The sequence below is a fragment of the Ranitomeya variabilis genome, chromosome 4 (assembly GCF_051348905.1).
Source record: "Ranitomeya variabilis isolate aRanVar5 chromosome 4, aRanVar5.hap1, whole genome shotgun sequence".
Classification (NCBI taxonomy): Eukaryota; Metazoa; Chordata; class Amphibia; order Anura; family Dendrobatidae; genus Ranitomeya; species Ranitomeya variabilis.
Genome location: NC_135235.1, coordinates 291,647,963 through 291,666,095, shown reverse-complemented (window position 1 = coordinate 291,666,095; position 18,133 = coordinate 291,647,963).

The following is an 18,133-nucleotide window of genomic DNA, read 5'->3' as shown; positions in this document are numbered from 1 at the left end:
CAGCTTTCTGTCTATGTACACAGAAAGCGGCCAATCAGTGGTGTAGGCGGGGTTATAAAGAGCTCAGCATTCCAAGATCTGCAGCAGAGAATACAGTGATTGTATCAAAATGACAGCAAGCAGCCCAGCAAGAGGCACATTGCTGGAATCAGGGTCATAGCTCCTACACCATGCTGTTCTCAGATTACCTGGCAAAGAAATTTGCGGACAGATTCCCTGACGTATGTAAAAACTTTCATCTTTCCGTCACTGAAGCAAACATGAAATTATGCAGAGCGTAAGCAGGTCTGTGCTATTAGAGAAGGTATTATCTTGTTTTTAAGCGGATCTTTGATTTGTATGTGTATATTTGTTGCTAATATGCTTGTGCATGAATATAGAAGCATGACTATACCCTTCGGGTATGATGGAGGGGCAGACACAAGTCTCGCACAGGGGCCCTTGGCTTTCGGTAACCATACACCTGGGATGAAGAAGAGCGCTTGTTGACGTCTCTCAAACATCCAGAATCTGCACAGGTAAATAGTGCAGTCATCTGCCATAAATGAAGGCCAACTATTTGCATGGCAGGTGTGGCAGAAGACTTGGCATTCACCCCTAAAACCTCTGCCACCAAGGTCTGCAATCATCAAGAAAAAAGACAGATGTCTGTTGGCAAAACTTCACAGCTGTAAAAGAGGGGCGACTTCCCTGCCAGCGTATGTATTTCACTACTGGCAGCTGGGAATCAGCTGGAAGACGAGGGATGAATGCACTTTAAGATGAGGAGAAGAGGGACATCGAGCCGAGGAGCTCGCTGGAGGATGTTGTGCTTTCAGTATGTAAATACAAATTTGGCACTTTCCAGCTGTTTTGTGGATTTGCTCCCAACTACAAAAGAAATGGCCTCTGAGAATCTGCCTGATTCCAAAAACGAGCACCAGTGATGCATATCTTGGATTAAAAGGCAAATGTCACAACTCAAGCAATGTACAAATGAAAATATTTACACTGTAAGCAGGATCAGTATGTTGTAAGCAGTGTGTATAGGAAGTGACAGCACTTTACCAATATTAAAGAGAACCTGTCACTTGCCATAATTAGGTTTTCTTTTTTTACCTGGTGTAAATGTAGCGCCCCCACTGCCGCAGGGGCCGAGGGGTACCCGGTACCGGGCCTCTGCGTCTCTGCTCTGGGGTTGTCACGGTGGCTAGACCCGGTCCGTGACCCTGCTGAGGGGCGTACAGCAATAGATGTGGATAGTGGTGGTGGGGCAGTGCAGTAAATAATGAGGACACCAGGTTGCAGTCTCTTTACCTCTTTACTGAAGATCTCTGGGTCCTCAATCCGGAATACGGTTAACCAGGCTGCGCAAGTCCGGCCGGTCCAATGGCACCTCCAGAGTTCTCTTTGCAGGTGGAAATCTGTGCCTTCCTGCTAGCGCTATGTGTTGTGGTCCTTCCCTGCTGTGCTTACAGAAAGTCCCCACAACTGTTGTGTCTGTTTCTTAAGTTCCCTCACAACTCGATTAGATGATGTTCTGCTAATCTTCCGTCCCTCCCTGATGTTACGGTTAGGACGGCACCCGTATGACGGATAGGCTCGGAGCTCTTCCGGGACCCTAGAGTCGCCCCTCTCCACAAGTTGCCCCCTATGTCTTCGTAGGTGATTTAGGTGAGACAGCCCGCCTATGACTTACTGTCCTGCCGTTGGTTTGAAGTATTGCTTGAAGCTAGATGTATGAATACTTCCTCGGCGTTCCGGCCGCCGGTTGTGCGCCTCAGTAGGATGTTGCCTCGGTCTTACAGCACGACTCCTACTGGTATTCTCCTTGTTGCTTTGATCTCGTTTCTCACTCAGCACAATCTATCTCGCTTCTAATCCTTCCTTGGGCACCGCCGCTATGCTGAGCAGGCACGGTCCCGTGACGTTCTCTCTAGTTGCCAGACCTCTGTCAGGATCCCACCCCCGACAGGGGCCCTACCGAATCTTCCCCCACAACACCCTCTGCCACAAGGTGTTGCCTGGTTCCAACCCAGTCAGCTTTCTGACCTAACTTCCTGCCTGACCCCCAGTTTTACCAGTATGTGAGGAGTGGCCTAATGAATAGAACCCTTAGCTCCCCCTGGAGGCCCGGCTGTGAAATGTATTGGTGTCTGTGATACCTGGTCAGATGAACTCCTTCAGTGCCATCAGACGTACCATAGCTCCCCTTAGCGGCGGAGCCACAGTACTGCAACGACCAGGACTCTGGGGCGCTGCATAAATACCGCTGTTCTCCTGAATCCGGGGATGTTCTTCTTTTGTTCCTGCGCCTTTCCGTTCCTGAGATATGGCCTTCTCTTTTTCCAGTAAGTTAACCTAATGTTTTTTCCAATTGGGTGTCAACCTCATAAAGACTCCCAAAGAGAAAAGATGATGACCACGCCCATTTGGCTAACAAGACATTTATATACAGGGAATAAAGGGCTATATACAGTGCCTTGCGAAAGTATTCGGCCCCCTTGAACTTTTCCACCTTTTCCCACATATCATGCTTCAAACATAAAGATGCTAAATGTAATTTTTTGGTGAAGAATCAACAAGTGGAACACAATTGTGAAGTTGAACAAAATTTATTGGTTATTTTTGTGGAAATTCAAAAACTGAAAAGTGGGGCATGCAATATTATTCGTCCCCTTTACTTTCAGTGCAGCAAACTCACTCCAGAAGTTCATTGTGGATCTCTGAATGATCCAATGTTGTCCTAAATGCCTAATGATGATAAATATAACCCACCTGTGTGTAATCAAGTCTCCGTATAAATGCACCTGCTCTGTGATAGTCTCAGGGTTCTGTTTGAAGCACAGAGAGCATCATGAAGACCGAGGAACACAACAGGCAGGTCCGTGATACTGTTGTGGAGAAGTTTAAAACCGGATTTGGATACAAAATGATTTCCAAAAGCATCCCACGGAGCACTGTGCAAGCGATCATATTGAAATGGAAGGAGTATCATACCACTGCAAATCTACCAAGACCCGGCCGTCCCTCTAAACTTTCATCTCAAACAAGGAGAAGACTGATCAGAGATGCAGCCAAGAGGCTCATGATCACTCTGGATGACCTGAAGAGATCTACAGCTTAGGTGGGACAGTGGAAGAGTGGCTAGAAGAAAGCCATTTCTCAAAGATATCCATAAAAAATGTTGTTTAAAGTTTGCAACAAGCCACCTGGGAGACACCAAACATGTGGAAGAAGGTGCTCTGGTCAGATGAAACCAAAATCGAACTTTTTGGCAACAATGGCAGACGATATGTTTGGCGTAAAGGCAACACAGCTCATCACCCTGAACACACCATCCCCACTGTCAAACATGGTGGTGGCAGCATCATGGTTTGGGTCTGCTTTTCTTCAGCAGGGACAGGGAAGATGGTTAAAATTGATGGAAAGATGGATGGAGCCAAATACAGGACCATTCTTGAAGAAAACATGTTGGAGTCTGCAAAAGACCTGAGACTGGGACGGAGATTTGTCTTCCAATAAGACAATGATCCCAAACATAAAGAAAAATCTACAATGGAATGGTTCACAAATAAACGTATCCAGGTGTTAGAATGGCCAAGTCAAAGTCCAGACCTCAATCCAATCGAGAATCTGTGGAAAGAGCTGAAAACTGCTGTTCACAAACATTCTCCATCAAACCTCACTGAGCTCGAGCTGTTTGCCAAGGAAGAATGGGCAAGAATTTCAGTCTCTCGATGTACAAAACTGATAAAGACATACCCCAAGCGACTTGCAGCTGTAATCACAGCAAAAGGTGGCGCAACAAAGTATTAAGTTACAGGGGCCGAATAATATTGCACGCCCCACTTTTCAGTTTTTGAATTTCCACAAAAATTTAAAATAACCAATAAATTTTGTTCAACTTCATAATTGTGTTCCACTTGTTGTTGATTCTTCACCAAAAACTTACATTTGGTATCTTTATATTTGAAGCATGATATGTGGGAAAAGGCTGAAAAGTTCAAGGGGGCCGAATACTTTCGCAAGGCACTGTATATCTCAAGAACGGAGAGGTGGTGGAAAAAATGAAAAACATCGCAGTATTCAGAACAGTGATATACATATTTATTTAAGGTCATAGGTGTTCTTTAAAAGAGTTCACTAAGGATATGTATTGAGGGTTTTGCAAAAGTATTCAACCCCCTCAAAAGTAAATTTGCATTTAAAAGCTGACTGGACAGTAATACAAAGTGTTGGCTGGAGCAATCTGTATGTGTTCTTTGTAATCTAGGCTAGTGCAGGTATACTGTATTTCCTCTTATCCTAATACCAAGGAAACTTTATATAGAGTAGAATGTATTAGTCAGCTTTTATTTTAGGACCTCAGGCTAATGATAAAGCCCTGTGCACAGATCATCTCTTGCAATATACAGACCAAAGGCAACACTAGTGCCAGCATATGGTACCTCTTGTGCAGAGGTGGCGGCCCAATTTATGAATCGTGTATGGAAAGTGGGGACACAGGAGTTTCAAGTGACACCTCGGCTGATAATAACACCTCCATAATATGGCATATGATGAAAGTCGCTAAAATCAAGCATTTATAAAGTAATATAGACTAAATACATATCACTACAAAGAAAGGCCTGATTTGCTATTCAGAACTCCAGGAAAGCCAGAAATGGGGCTGGATGATGCCCGTTGCGGTACCTTTAGTTGGGACCTACCCATATTGTAAACCAACAAATAAAGATGGACTCTGTAGCGCTATAGCATGAAAAAGTGAAATATATTATATATATATAAATGGCATTACTACTCTAGAAAAAAGGAAAAATTGAGAATATTTAGCTCATAAATTGGCCAATTCATGTGTACCCGGCAGCCGCGATAAGGCGATTCTCATTGCTGGGAAACTATGTAATGTGAATCCTCTCCTAGGCTGAAGCCTGCATCTATGTGGGTAGATAGGATCCTGCTGTGATGAAAACCGCCAGAGGCTGCTGGGTGGAGTATACCCATATTTCGCACTGCCATACTGTGTGAAAATAAACATACCTTACACTGTCTAATTATCATTCCCACATACCGTGGTCTCCAATCAGCAGTGGGATTATCCAAATTACAATCCCATACACTTTTCTAAATATCATTGATATAATTTCTGTAAAGCGCTGGGAAATTAATGGCACTAAGTAAGGGAGTAAAATAAATAAACAAACCAGGATATAGTGCAGAAATAATGTGTTGTAAGGTATCACACAGTACCAAAGTAATTACTACCAGGCCTCAAATAATAACAATATACAATAACTATATAACAGTGCCAAACATAAGGTAAAATACGGTATAAAATAACAGTGCTATAATGTAACCTTATATCCCACCAACCCCACAGAAGTCGCACACCCAATAGGTCGACCATGGCTGGGTGATAACCATATCCATAGAAGGACCACTAAACCAGATGCATGGGTGGACCTACCATTGGTACAACTGGTGCAGCCCTCTTTTGTCTGTGGCCGCCAGTGACCTGATGAGTTTATTTTATTTTAAGGAGAAGAATGAACATAAGTGGAAACATCACATACTGCAGATGTTTTATGCTTCTGTGTCCTTTGTCATATATTATACCTAGAAGATGATCTAGCCCAAGCACGTATGTCTCCCAAACATCCCCCCGAGCCATTAACTAGAGTGATTGGCAAACATTAGACAGAAATACATTTAGCAGCGTGATAAAACAAGATTTTCTTAGGGAAAAAAATGTAAAAATAATTCATTGACTTCCCCATCACTGTAAGTTATCGCTAAATAATAATAGAGCTGAGGGTTATATCACTGTTTGACCTGTGCTGACCCCATACTATTGCAATTCGATAATATGTTGTTATAAACATTCCATAATATCTTATTTTAAACTCTTCTCATGGATCAATTACCATGGCAGGGTTAAGAAGCAAATTATCTGTCAAATAAAACCTCATAAAAATCTCAAAACTCAACTTGTCGCCCAAAGCAGCCAATGAGAGCTTGGTATTCTCATGGAAGAATTTCTCCGCACATAGTGCACCTGAAAAAGCCTTGATGGCGAAACGTCAAGGTCATGCAGCTCGGTAGTAGTACAGAAGAGGCAATAGGCAAAGGGGTGGGTTTCAGTTAAAGAGGAGTATATTTATTTTAAAAAAGTTGGCTATAAACAAGATCTATTAGATATCCACAGGATACATTATAATTGTGCGATCTCTTTAGATTTGGCTGTTGGAACCCCACCCATCCTGAGAATGGGGTGGTCAACGTAGCAAGTGTGAGTGGAAGAGTATTGAGCATGTGCAACCAAGGCTCAAATTGACAGTGAATGAAGCATTGGTCACACATGATCACTGCTCCTACTATTTGTACATTGGACTTTCGGACCCCCTCTATGATATGTGATGATAACTAGGCACGGACCCCCAGTGATCATACATTAATGACCTAATCTGTGGATGGTGATAAATACTGATGATGGGACAACCCTTTTAATTCATATGGGATAGAATAGGGCTTGCAGAATATAGTACAGGTTTCCTATGGGGACTAAAATCCAAAGTGAAAAGTAATAAAAAATGTATTATTTTTTTGTTCATTAAAGTGTGAACCATCCACCTTATCCCCATAAAAATAAAGAAAAGTTTTTTAAAAAAGCATTTTCAGTATCTACTGCATGCAGTTCCATCTATGAAAATAGAACATTATTTAATTCATAAGATAAACACTGTAAAGAAAAAAAAATCGTAATCCCAGAATTTGTTTTTTTTCTGTCCCCATATCCAAAAAATGTAAGCTAAAGCAATAAAAATGACATATTTTCCAAATGATACTGATAAAAACATGAAAAAAATAAGCTTCACTGAAAAAATCAAAAAGTTAAGGGTCTTGAAAAATGGCGACACAAACCAAATTATTTTTTACAAAATTCAGAATTTTTGTAAACCACTAAAATACTAAAATATTATATACGTTTACTATTGCCCGAATCATACTGACTTGAAGACTGGTGATAGCAGGTCATTTTTATCATGCATCGAATGACTTAAAGGCCTTATCCAAGTTTGTTTTTTATTATGGGTCTAAACAACTAATAGGTAGGTAGTTGCTAACTTCCTGCCTGTTGTGCCCTGTGCAAATCTCTGCCTAAACAAAGCGGTCCCAGACCACTCCTACCGGTTATTTAGCTGCATCGTCAACAGATCAGCTCTTTCTCTTCCTCTCTGCTCTGTTGACTGCCAATGTCATGCTGATTGACATCTGGCTCCTCGCAGTTAGGCAGTGGGGAGTTGGCTGTCAATCAGCATGATGTCAGCAGTCACGCCCCGCCAACAGAACAGAGAAGAGAAGCCGCTGCTCTGTCAACGTGATGGTAACGTAAGCCCCTAAATCACTGGCAGGAGCGGTCTGTGACTGCTCTGAGCCAACAGAGGTTGGCGCCGGGTACAACAGGCAGGCAGATAGCCCGGATAACCCTTTAAAAAAAATTAACCCAAAAAAAAGAAAGAAAAAAAAATGACGGAATTGTGTTTTTTCACCATTTTTCATGATTTCCTGATTTTCAGTGCTTTATATGTTAAAATTAAAAAAAAATACAACTCGACCTGAAAAAAATAAAATTTGGCTATTTTGACGGGAAAAATGAAAACGTTGTGACTCTTGGAAGAAGAGGAGGAAAAACCGAAAGCGCAAAAATAAAAATTGTCTGAATTAAGAGGCTTTTACATGTCGTCGCTATATTTTTTTTATTTTCTTTAATATATATATTCTATGTGTAAAGAGAGGCGAGTATAATATACGACACACGCGGCACTAAAAATATCTATGACATACTGATCTTGGAAAGTCTTGTTTAGAAAGAGTCTCAGTATCCACTTAGTATCTGTATGTACAATACACGCACACTTGATACACGTCTTTGTCAGCGTTTTAGTTGGAGTTGGCTGCAGTTGTGGTATGAGTTTATTTTAACTCTCCGAGAGGCATTATCCAGAAATAGAGCCCCAGATGATTGAAGTGTTTGGTATCTTACTCGTACACCTGGCTCGTAGATGACGAATGTTAAACAGAAACATGAAATGCTTGATGGATGCAAGATCGAGATCTCCAAATAGGATTATTTGTAACATTCGATGAGGCATGGTGACAGTAATGCCATTCATGATCCCCCCATTACCCTCCCCCGCCACCACCTACATATTCACGTGTAATAAGCCAATAAACACAACTCTCACTTTTTCCAGCTTGCAGAATATTCCGCTGATGTATATTTAATATCTCTGTCTATCACACAGATAGATTTAGTGGAACGCAACGGTGCATAATCCCATTACATCATGAGGCTAGGAGAAAACACAAAGGCATTGATGTGAGTGAAAGTGGGTCAAGTCATAGCTTGAAGGTAAACAGGACTTAAGTATGCATTACGTTTTCACTGAGCCCTGCGTACTGCATGCTACATGTGTGGAGAGGACTATGGTGTCCCCTACCAGATGTTGGGTAGATTAGCTGGAAAGCCAGTGATTGGGGTGAAATGGTCTACACTACAATTTACAGATGAGGATGGAGTGTAATCATACACGTCTCCTGGTAAATGGCATCCATGTGCTTATTTGTCGAAAAAACTCTCGTCTGCAGAGAAAAATTATGACATCGGTAACAAGGAACTCTTGGCAATCAAGTGGGCTTTCAAAGAATGGAGTCATTTTTTGGAGTGAACGGTTCATCCGGTCATGGTGATTGTGGATCATAAAAATCTGGTATATTTGGAATCAGCAAAACGTCTAACACCTACTTCCAGAAGCTAAATATGTGGAGAAGGCTATGCTGTCCCCTACCACCAGATGTTGGGTAGAACAGCTGGAAAGCCAATGATTGGGGTGCAATTGTCTACACTACGATTTACAGATGAGGATGGAGTGTAACCATAAAGGTAGCACTCTTATACAGAAGACAGGCCAATTCTACTCAAGGCAAAGGAGGTTGGTCAGTGGTGGACACAGAAGAAGCCCCAGTGCAAAAACAGTATATGGACCCGTTGCAGCCAAATAACTCATCATAATGCACATGTCCCCCTACTTTGGTGGTGGTGGTGGCCCCTTAACCTTTTGGACCATATCCAGCTACACAAGTTGCACCAATATGTCTGCCCCTGGGTTTGGTGGTGCCCAGTTCATGGAGCCAAGCTGTGAGTAGCACCTACAAAAATCCAACACAGGACCAATAAGAAAATATATCATAGAATGTTAGAGTTGGAAGGGACCTCCAGGGTCATCGTGTCCAGCCCCCTGCTCAATGAAAAATTTACTAAACCATCTCAGATGTCTGTCCAGCCTCTGCTTGAAGACTTCCATTGAAGGACAACTCATCACCTCTCGTGGCCGCCTGTTCCACTCATTGATCACCCTCACTGTCAAAAAGTTTTTTCTAATATGTAATCTGTATCTTCTCCCTTTGGGCTCATTCCCACTTGCGATGAAATCGGACAAATGCAATTTGATTAAAAACGGGATTGCATTCGGACCAATGTTATTCTATCCTTGTGCATTCATCTGCGATTTTTTTTTCCAATTCGAAACAAATCACGATCGGACTGAAAAAAAAATCGCAGTATGCTGCAATTGTAATCAGAAATCGGATAGCATTCAGCAATAGAAGTCAATGTGTGCAAGAAAAGCTGACAAATCATATGCCGTGTACAGTAAAATCACAGCGGGACCCAACAGGATAGAAGAGATTGATTGCATACAGTATATACACATAGAATACATAGATATATAGCTGTCAGGGACATATACAATTAGGATAGTGTGTGTGCAGCTTAATGTACATGTATTTCATTATTAAATGATTATTTTTCTGAAAAAAATGGTGTGGGCTCCTGCATCATTTTCTTAACCAGCAGAGGGAGAGCCGACGGCTGGGGGCAGATATTTATAACCTGGGAAGGGGGTGTGATGAGGGAACAGCCGCCATCTTGGACGGGCATACTAACAGAGATTGGCGTGACTCCATTTTGTCTCCTGGTCACAGGTCTGCAGAGAGGAGTGCTCCTGGCCCCCACCTTTTCTCATGAATAAAGTTCCTTTTAGTATGGTAATGGGCTGAGCACAGTGTAGCAGGGAGATGGCATTTCAAAGCCTGAGTGAGGAAGCCACATCAGCAGGGGACATAGAGGTGCCTGAGGGGCTTAATTAAAGCACGCATGTCAAGTGGCCACAGGATACACATCTATTATGGCCGTCCAGTCGAACCATCTCTAACATGGAATTGTGAATTATGGACGCATCGTCCGAGGTACCGGCTCATAAAAAATATCCCCCTCGCCCTAAAGAAATTGCGCATCTGACAGTGCGACTCCCGGGTCCGTGGGAGTTCTGAAACCCAAGATATAGAGATCAGCCTCCCACAGCGACCGAATGGGTCCAGGTTTGATCCCTGTACGACCGGCAGAACAAACCACATGCGCTGGTACTGCCCGTGTACTGATCCCATCATCCTGAGAGAAGTTATCCCATTTATTAGATATTGGAATAAGTCTTGCAGGGATGCAGAGGGGTGGAGATTGCTAAGCCCACCCAGCTACAGGGGGACGGACACAGCAGGGTTAAGAGCTGGGACACTTGGAGAGTGGGGCAGAACAGAGGAAGATGACTAACTAAGGAGCTAAGGAACAGGGCATATGCCAGCCAGAGGGGAGCAAGCACACGCTTTTTGGGGGCTGCCCGGCAACTAAGTCTTGGACCTGCGGAACGCTGAGCCCCCCGGCTTCCACAAGGAACCTTCAACCTGGTAAATTGACCTCCAGCGTTGTACCTTTAAGCCTTGTATTATTATTTTTCAGAAAACTGACCGTCACATCCAAACATAGACTAAGTGTGAACAGGTGCTGAACCTAGAGTCACCAACTCATATACAGTCAAGTAAATAAGGCAGCACACTGCAGCGCTGAAACATGCAAACATGAAAACTTAACTGCATTACAGCACTAGAAATATGAAAAATGAGAGCGTTTAGCGCATAAAAATGGCCAATTTTATGCACTAAACGCTCTAATTTTTCATATTTCCAGTGCAGCAATGCAGTTCAGTTTTCATGTGTGCCTTATTTACTTGACTGTATATGAGTTGGTGACTCTAGGTTCAGCACCTGTTCACACTTAGTCTATGTTTGGATGTGACGGTCAGTTTTTTTAAATGTATTCTTTAGCCTTCTGACCGAGCACTCCGCCTCCTAGCCACAGGTGTTTTAATCGCAACAGGTCCATTACCCCTCCACAGAGAGAGAGAATGTTAGTCTTAGAAGAGGTTTTCACAGGTACTTATTCAGATGGAGATGTTTATTCTCAGCGAGGAAAGGAAAGCGTAGGACCTGGTATACGAGAGATGCCCTACAGTGGCTACCAGGTACACATAAAATTGGCCATTTTTATGCGCTAAACACTCTCATTTTTCATATTTCTAGTGCAGTAATGCAGTTCAGTTTTCATGTTTCATGTTTGCATGTCTCAGCGCTGCAGTGTGCTGCCTTATTTACTTGCTTTAAATTATTATTGTTATATTTTACTCTGACTGTAACTCTTGATATATTTTTACTGTATATTTTTGTAATTACCTAGTGCGCCCTTAAGGCAATTAAATCATAAATTAATTTTGGGCTGATCCTTTTACTCTGATTGCGAATCTTAGAATACCCAGCGTGGGTAACAGGGCAGTCTCCCCGGCGGCCATTTGCTCTAGGTGCAGTTCCCTTATTGACCTGAGAGACAAAGGGGGAGCCAGAGAGCTGTGCCTGTGTAGTGACGTCACGGATTGGTGATGTAGGAGGAACTAGGCTTCCTTCACAGGGGGTAATACCCATGGAGCTTCCCAGGGTATTAATATCAGCTCACAGCTGTATACGCAGCCTCTACTGGCTATTAAAATGGGGGACCCCCCAAAAAAATATTGTAGGTTCCCTCTATAATTAATAACCAGCAAAAGCTACGCAGACAGCTGCGGGCTGATATTAATAGCCTAGGAAGGGGCCGTAGATATTGGCCACCAACAGGCTAAAAACATCAGCTTTCAGCTGCCCCAGAAAAGGCACATCTATAAGATGTGCGAATTCTGGCATTTAGCCTCGATCTTCCCATTTGCCCTAATGGGGTGGCAGGCAAGTGGGGTAATAGTTGAGAAGGATGATGTCACCTTTGTATTGTCAGGTGACATCAACAACGGGGTTAAACACCCCCATTACTAACCCCATTGGTATTACTCCCTTCCCAGGCTATAAACATCTGACCCTAGCTGTCGGCTTTCTCTCTACTGGTTAAGAAAAGTATGAGACCCACGCCATTTTTTTCAGAAAAATAATCTTTTAATAATTAAATACATGTACAGTAAGCTGCTCACACACTGTACTAATTGTATATGTCAATGACATATATATATATATATATATATATATATATATATATATATATATATATATATATATATAATATCTATTCTATGTGTATATACTGTATGTAATCTATCTATTCTATCCTATGGGGTCCAATACCAATAAGTATTGATGCGATTTACATTTCTATTTTGATTGTTCATTTTGCATTTTGCTGTTTGAAACAAATAAACCTGTACCACTTTTAATTTTTAAAGCATTCTTATTCTACAACATTTTTTCCACACCTGCCTACAACTTTTGCACAGCTCTGTCCTGGAAGTAATGTCAACACTTTTTTCTTCTTTTTGATAGAGAATAGTGTTGAGCGATACCTTCCGATATTTGAAAGTATCAGTATCGGATTGTATCGGCCGATATCCGAAAAATATCAGATATCGCCGATACCGATACCCAATACCAATACAAGTCAATGGGACACAAATATCGGAAGTGATCCTGGATGGTTCCCAGGGTCTGAAGGAGAGGAAACTCTCCTTCAGGCCCTGGGATCCATATTCATGTGTAAAATAAAGAATAAAAATAAAAAATAGGGATATACTCACCCTCTGACGCGCCCTGGTTGTAACCGCTGCAACCGGCAGCCTCCGTTCCTAAGAATGAGCGAGTGAAGGACCTTCGATGACGTGGCAGCTTGTGATTGGTCGCGTGACCGCTCATGTGACCGCTCACGCGACCAATCACAAGACCGCGACGTCATCGAAGGTCCTTCACTAGCTCATTCTTAGGAACGGAGGCTGCCGGTTGCAGCGGTTACAACCAGGGCGCGTCAGAGGGTGAGTATATCCCTATTTTTTATTTTTATTCTTTATTTTACACATGAATATGCATCCCGATGCCGATTCCCGATATCGCAAAAATATCGGAAACTCGGTATCGGAATTCCGATACCGCAAATATCGGCCGATACCCGATACTTGCGGTATCGGAATGCTCAACACTAATAGAGAAATACAGGAAGGAGGATAGTGCTTCCCTGCTTGTAAAACCAAAAGAATTCCAAAATCAAATGGTATGCAGTATATCAATTCTCTATGCGTTTCAATGTCGCATCGACTTCTTCCTCAAGAAAACCACATTAAAAAGCATAACCTAGTACATTTTTGTTTAAATAGCCATGAAATGGCTCCAGTGGGTCTAAAACATGCCCCTTAAGGGTGTATACCACTTTTTTGTCCATATTAATAAAGATTAAAAGTAGAAAGAAAAAAAGAACAGACCTAAAAAAAAGGAGTAAAATCTGAAGAAGAATGTTATGCTAGAATAGCAACTTACTTGTGAAATAGGTAACAAACCAAAAACTGCAACTGACCCTGCCGATTCCAGTGCATAGTAGAGATCCTGACCCTGCAGTCCCTAGGGGTTCCTGCGTGAGCAGAGATAGCCCTAACAACAGACTGGACAATGGCAACTCGGACCTTTGCTTCCTGAAAGGCCATTGAGCTCTTCACGTTTCCCCTAAGAACCGGAGGGCAGAGCATAGTGTGATTTACCTACAAAAGGGAAAGTGTGCTGAAATAGAAATAGAAAAGATCCCAAAGTGAGTAAAGTAAACAACGAAATACAAAATAAAGTATAAAGTACGTACTGTTAGATAATATGCCGCCTACTTCCTAAAAAGAAACAGAAGATAGGTGCAGAATAAAGAACATAAACAGCAAAGAGATAAACTCCAGCTGGAATGTCTCTGACTGCCTTAAAATTATAGCAGAATCCCTGAACATCCAAATTAAACTATCACCAGCAGGGGGAAAGAATATAAAGCCCGAAACGTGATAGGGCAGACAACTGAAAACACCTGTGTTATGCTGAACAGACTGTAGCCAGAACCTAAACACCTAGCGAAAAGGTGTGTCTGCTGTGGATCGTCGGACAGACACAAAACACAGGCTCAAGGGTTCGAAATCCTAATAAAGAAGTGCGATAAATGCAGGGTTAAAACCCACGAAGTGTGATCTGAGATATATTACTCAACAGGCTGGTGTGGACAAGTGAGTCTGGAAGAGTCGTAGAAATGAGGTGGTGTTGGGTGATCGAGAGCAAAGACAGTCAAAGGAAAGGAAATAAGAAGATGTAAGGAAATATTAGAAAATAGGGCGAGATGTCAGATTGAATAAGGTGGAGGTAAGCAGGAAAGAAAGCAAAAAGCCAAGCTTAAGTTCTTAAAAACAGACATTTTTTGAGTTTTCATTGCATTAGGTTTGAAAACCAATATAAGGCCTCCTTCACATGTCCGTGTTTGCAGTACGTGTCACATCCGTTTTTTTTACGAATACACCACTTACCCGTTATAACCTATGGTCATCTTGACATGTCCGTGTTTCACATGGATTGTGTGTCCTTGGGAACCACACGGAGACATGTCCATTTTTGGCCTAAGAGATGTGAAAGAAAATGATAAGCAGTGAAAAACAGGGGAGGAATGAAAATTAGTATATTGGAACATAGAGGAATTTATTATTTATTAATTTTTTACAATATCTACTAAAATGTATCAGGGGATTGACAAAACTGGGTAAAATTGTGACAACCCCTCAAGCGGTACATCTGGACAGATTTTTAGCTGCTTTGAGCTAAACCGGTTTCCCATTTCCAGCATACGGAGATCTTGAATATTTATTTGCATCGGGAAAAAAAAACTTGTAAAAAAAACTCTGTCTACATGACAAAGCGGTAATCTCGTCCCTGACATTGGGGACTTTGTGCAAGAATACATGAGCACCATACCCTGGCCAAACAAAGCAGCAGCAGCTATAGGAAGTCCGTTCCTTTAAAATCTGCAGTCCAATTTACAAAAAAAAACCGTCTGCTATTATTTTAGATGGAAAGCTAAAGTTTTGCCTTAAGAATGAATTCTTGTTCTGACCTAAATCGACTCTGACACTTCCAAGTAAGCCGTGTCAGTTTTTACATTGGGGATCAGCAGTGCGGGATTAAACAGAGCGGCCTCATTCAATCCAAAACTTACTAAAATATAACTTCATTTCCTGTCGGTGCAGCCGCCAGCAGAGAACAGGCGAGCGTACAGTGGATCTTACCTTTCTGGAGTTTTCCCTGTGTATTTGTCTTTTCTTCATGCCAATCTGCTTTCATGGCATGTCAACATACAACAAGAACACTGGGAGAAATTCTGCCACCTTTTGGGAACTCCTAAAACCTATATTTATAGATTTTTGCCAGTCAATGTTATTATTGCTATTAAAAAGGGATTGTCTGGTGTGGATGAGCCATGTTTCATTACTATTAGGGAAGGGGTTTTGCCCATTAAATATATTCATTGCCTATTCCAAAAGTTAGGCGATGACTAGAGATAGTGAAGAGCGAGTGTGCTCGTTACTGGAGTTTTCTGAGCATGCTCGCGTGGTCTCCGAGTATCTTGGGCGTGCTCATAGATTATGTTTGAGTCCCTGCGGCTACATGAATAGTGGCTGCTAGACAGCCTGAATACATGTGGGGATTCCCTAACAAACAGGCAATCCCTGCATGTATTTAGGTTGTCTAGCAGCCTCAAATCACGCAACATAATATACATATATATATAATATGCCCAAGATACTCGTAGACCACCCGAGCATGCTCGGAAAACTCGAGTAATGAGCACCCTTGCTCATCACTAGAGATGAGAAAATCCGTCACAAATAGAATTAGTGACGAATTTCCCCCAAATATGTAAGATTCTGACAATTTTGAAATTTTGATTTGCACGAATTTACCAAAACTGACGTCTTTTTTGAGGACTGAGAAAGAGTTATTATTCTAAAATACATTATATTCACCTGTCCCTACGCCGCCATCACGGCTCCCTGGTCCTCCATGTCAGTTTTTGGTTCCTTCCAGTACTGAGACCAGTGATTGAACTCATGGGGGGAAGCAATGCATGTCTCATTGATGTTGACGGACATGCAGTGCCCACCAAGTCCACACATCGCTTCTTCCCCCAAGTATTCACGGGAGGCTTGTCACTAGTTTTGGCACTGGAAGAACTGGAGACTGCTGTGGGAGACCATAAAGCTGTGGCTGAAGAGGGGTAAGGATAGTTGACGGCCTAGGACATGCCGAGTATAATGTATTTTATTATTTTTTTAAGCTCCTTCCCTCCATCAGCAATCAGAGTACTTTTGATTCAGGATGATTTTATTTAAACCCAATCTAATCTGCTAGCCAAAAACCGAGCTCATCTGTTCTAATCAGATTGTGGAAGATTTGCTCCTTTCTAGTGTATGGTCGATGGGTCTCACCACTAGTACACACCACCGATTTCGAGGATATACCATAGTCCCATAGAAGTGAATGAAGTACTGGTTTAACATACGCACTACTGCTCAATTCACACAGGTGAACCACAGTACCCCGGATCAGTGAGGATCCTAGAAATCAGAACCAAGAGATCATATGTATCTGATGGAGAGGGGATACATATATTTAGTGAATGAAGAAACCTCTTTAGTAAGGGTAAAAATCATTTAGGATCCTCATCTACTAGCAAGCGTAGAGAGCGGCTACAAAGACTGTTTCTTACAGTAGAAATCCTAGAATGTCTAGAATGTTAGAGTTGGAAGGGACCTCCAGGGTCATCGTGTCCATCCCCCTGCTCAATGCAGGATTCACTAACCCATCTCAGACAGATGTCTGTCCAGCCTGTTTGAAGACTTCCATTGAAGGAGAACATCTTGTGGCCACCTGTTCCACTCATTAATCACCTTCACTTCCATTCTTTAGACAGAGAACTTACTGAGTTCAATGAGAACTGTAATTCATCAAACCACCTGCGGAGGTGCTGCAGGCAAACCGAATTGCTGCTGGGTTTTGGGATGATCTGTGATCACTGATCAGCTTATTGTCAGAGGACATTCTAGTTAAAAAAAAATGGAATTCTTAAACATGGACAACCTTTCTAAGATTGAGCCCTCCTTGATTTTTTCTCCAGGAAACTTTACAGGGGTTGCAATTGAATTGTCTGAAATGTATCAGAGTGCATCGAAAACACTCCATTGACAAAAATGATAACACCCAGTTGTCAATTTATTTAGAATTTCCAGGAGAAATAAAAAAGGAATCTCATAACTGAGAACTGTAAGAAAAGATGCTCCAGAACTGATATTTAAAGGGGATTGCAAGTATTTACTAAACCAGGAGTGCTGACGAGAGACATCTAAATCAAAGCCTTCCTATAAATCATAACATTTTACTCCGGGGCCAGGCATAATGGCCAATCTAAATACATGATTGCAACATCTTCAACTAACAGTTTCTTTTAAAGAGGAAATGAATAGAAAGAAGCTTATTTATCTACCAAAGTCACTTCCTGATTCCACACCGCGACGACTCACATAAAACACATTTACAACAGGTTGAAGAAATAATAATTTATTGAAGGATTTTGTGAATCTGAGACCAGAAAAACTGATATAAACAAATTGTGAATAGCACAAGTGCACATTTTACCATATCTAACCAGGCTGTGATCATTAAAATGAGTGGAAACCAGCGGCTTAAAGAAGCTCTCCTCCTCCTCTTCCTCCTCCTCGTATCAAAGTTTCTATTCTCTTAATCTATTGCAGTCATCATATTATGCAATTGCTCATTTTGCCTTTCTACCCAGATAATTATTCTCTTTATGAAGAAACATGAAGTCTATTGCCCCTGCATTTATCATTCCCCTCTACAACTCCTGACCCAGCTGCTCCGCTCCTCC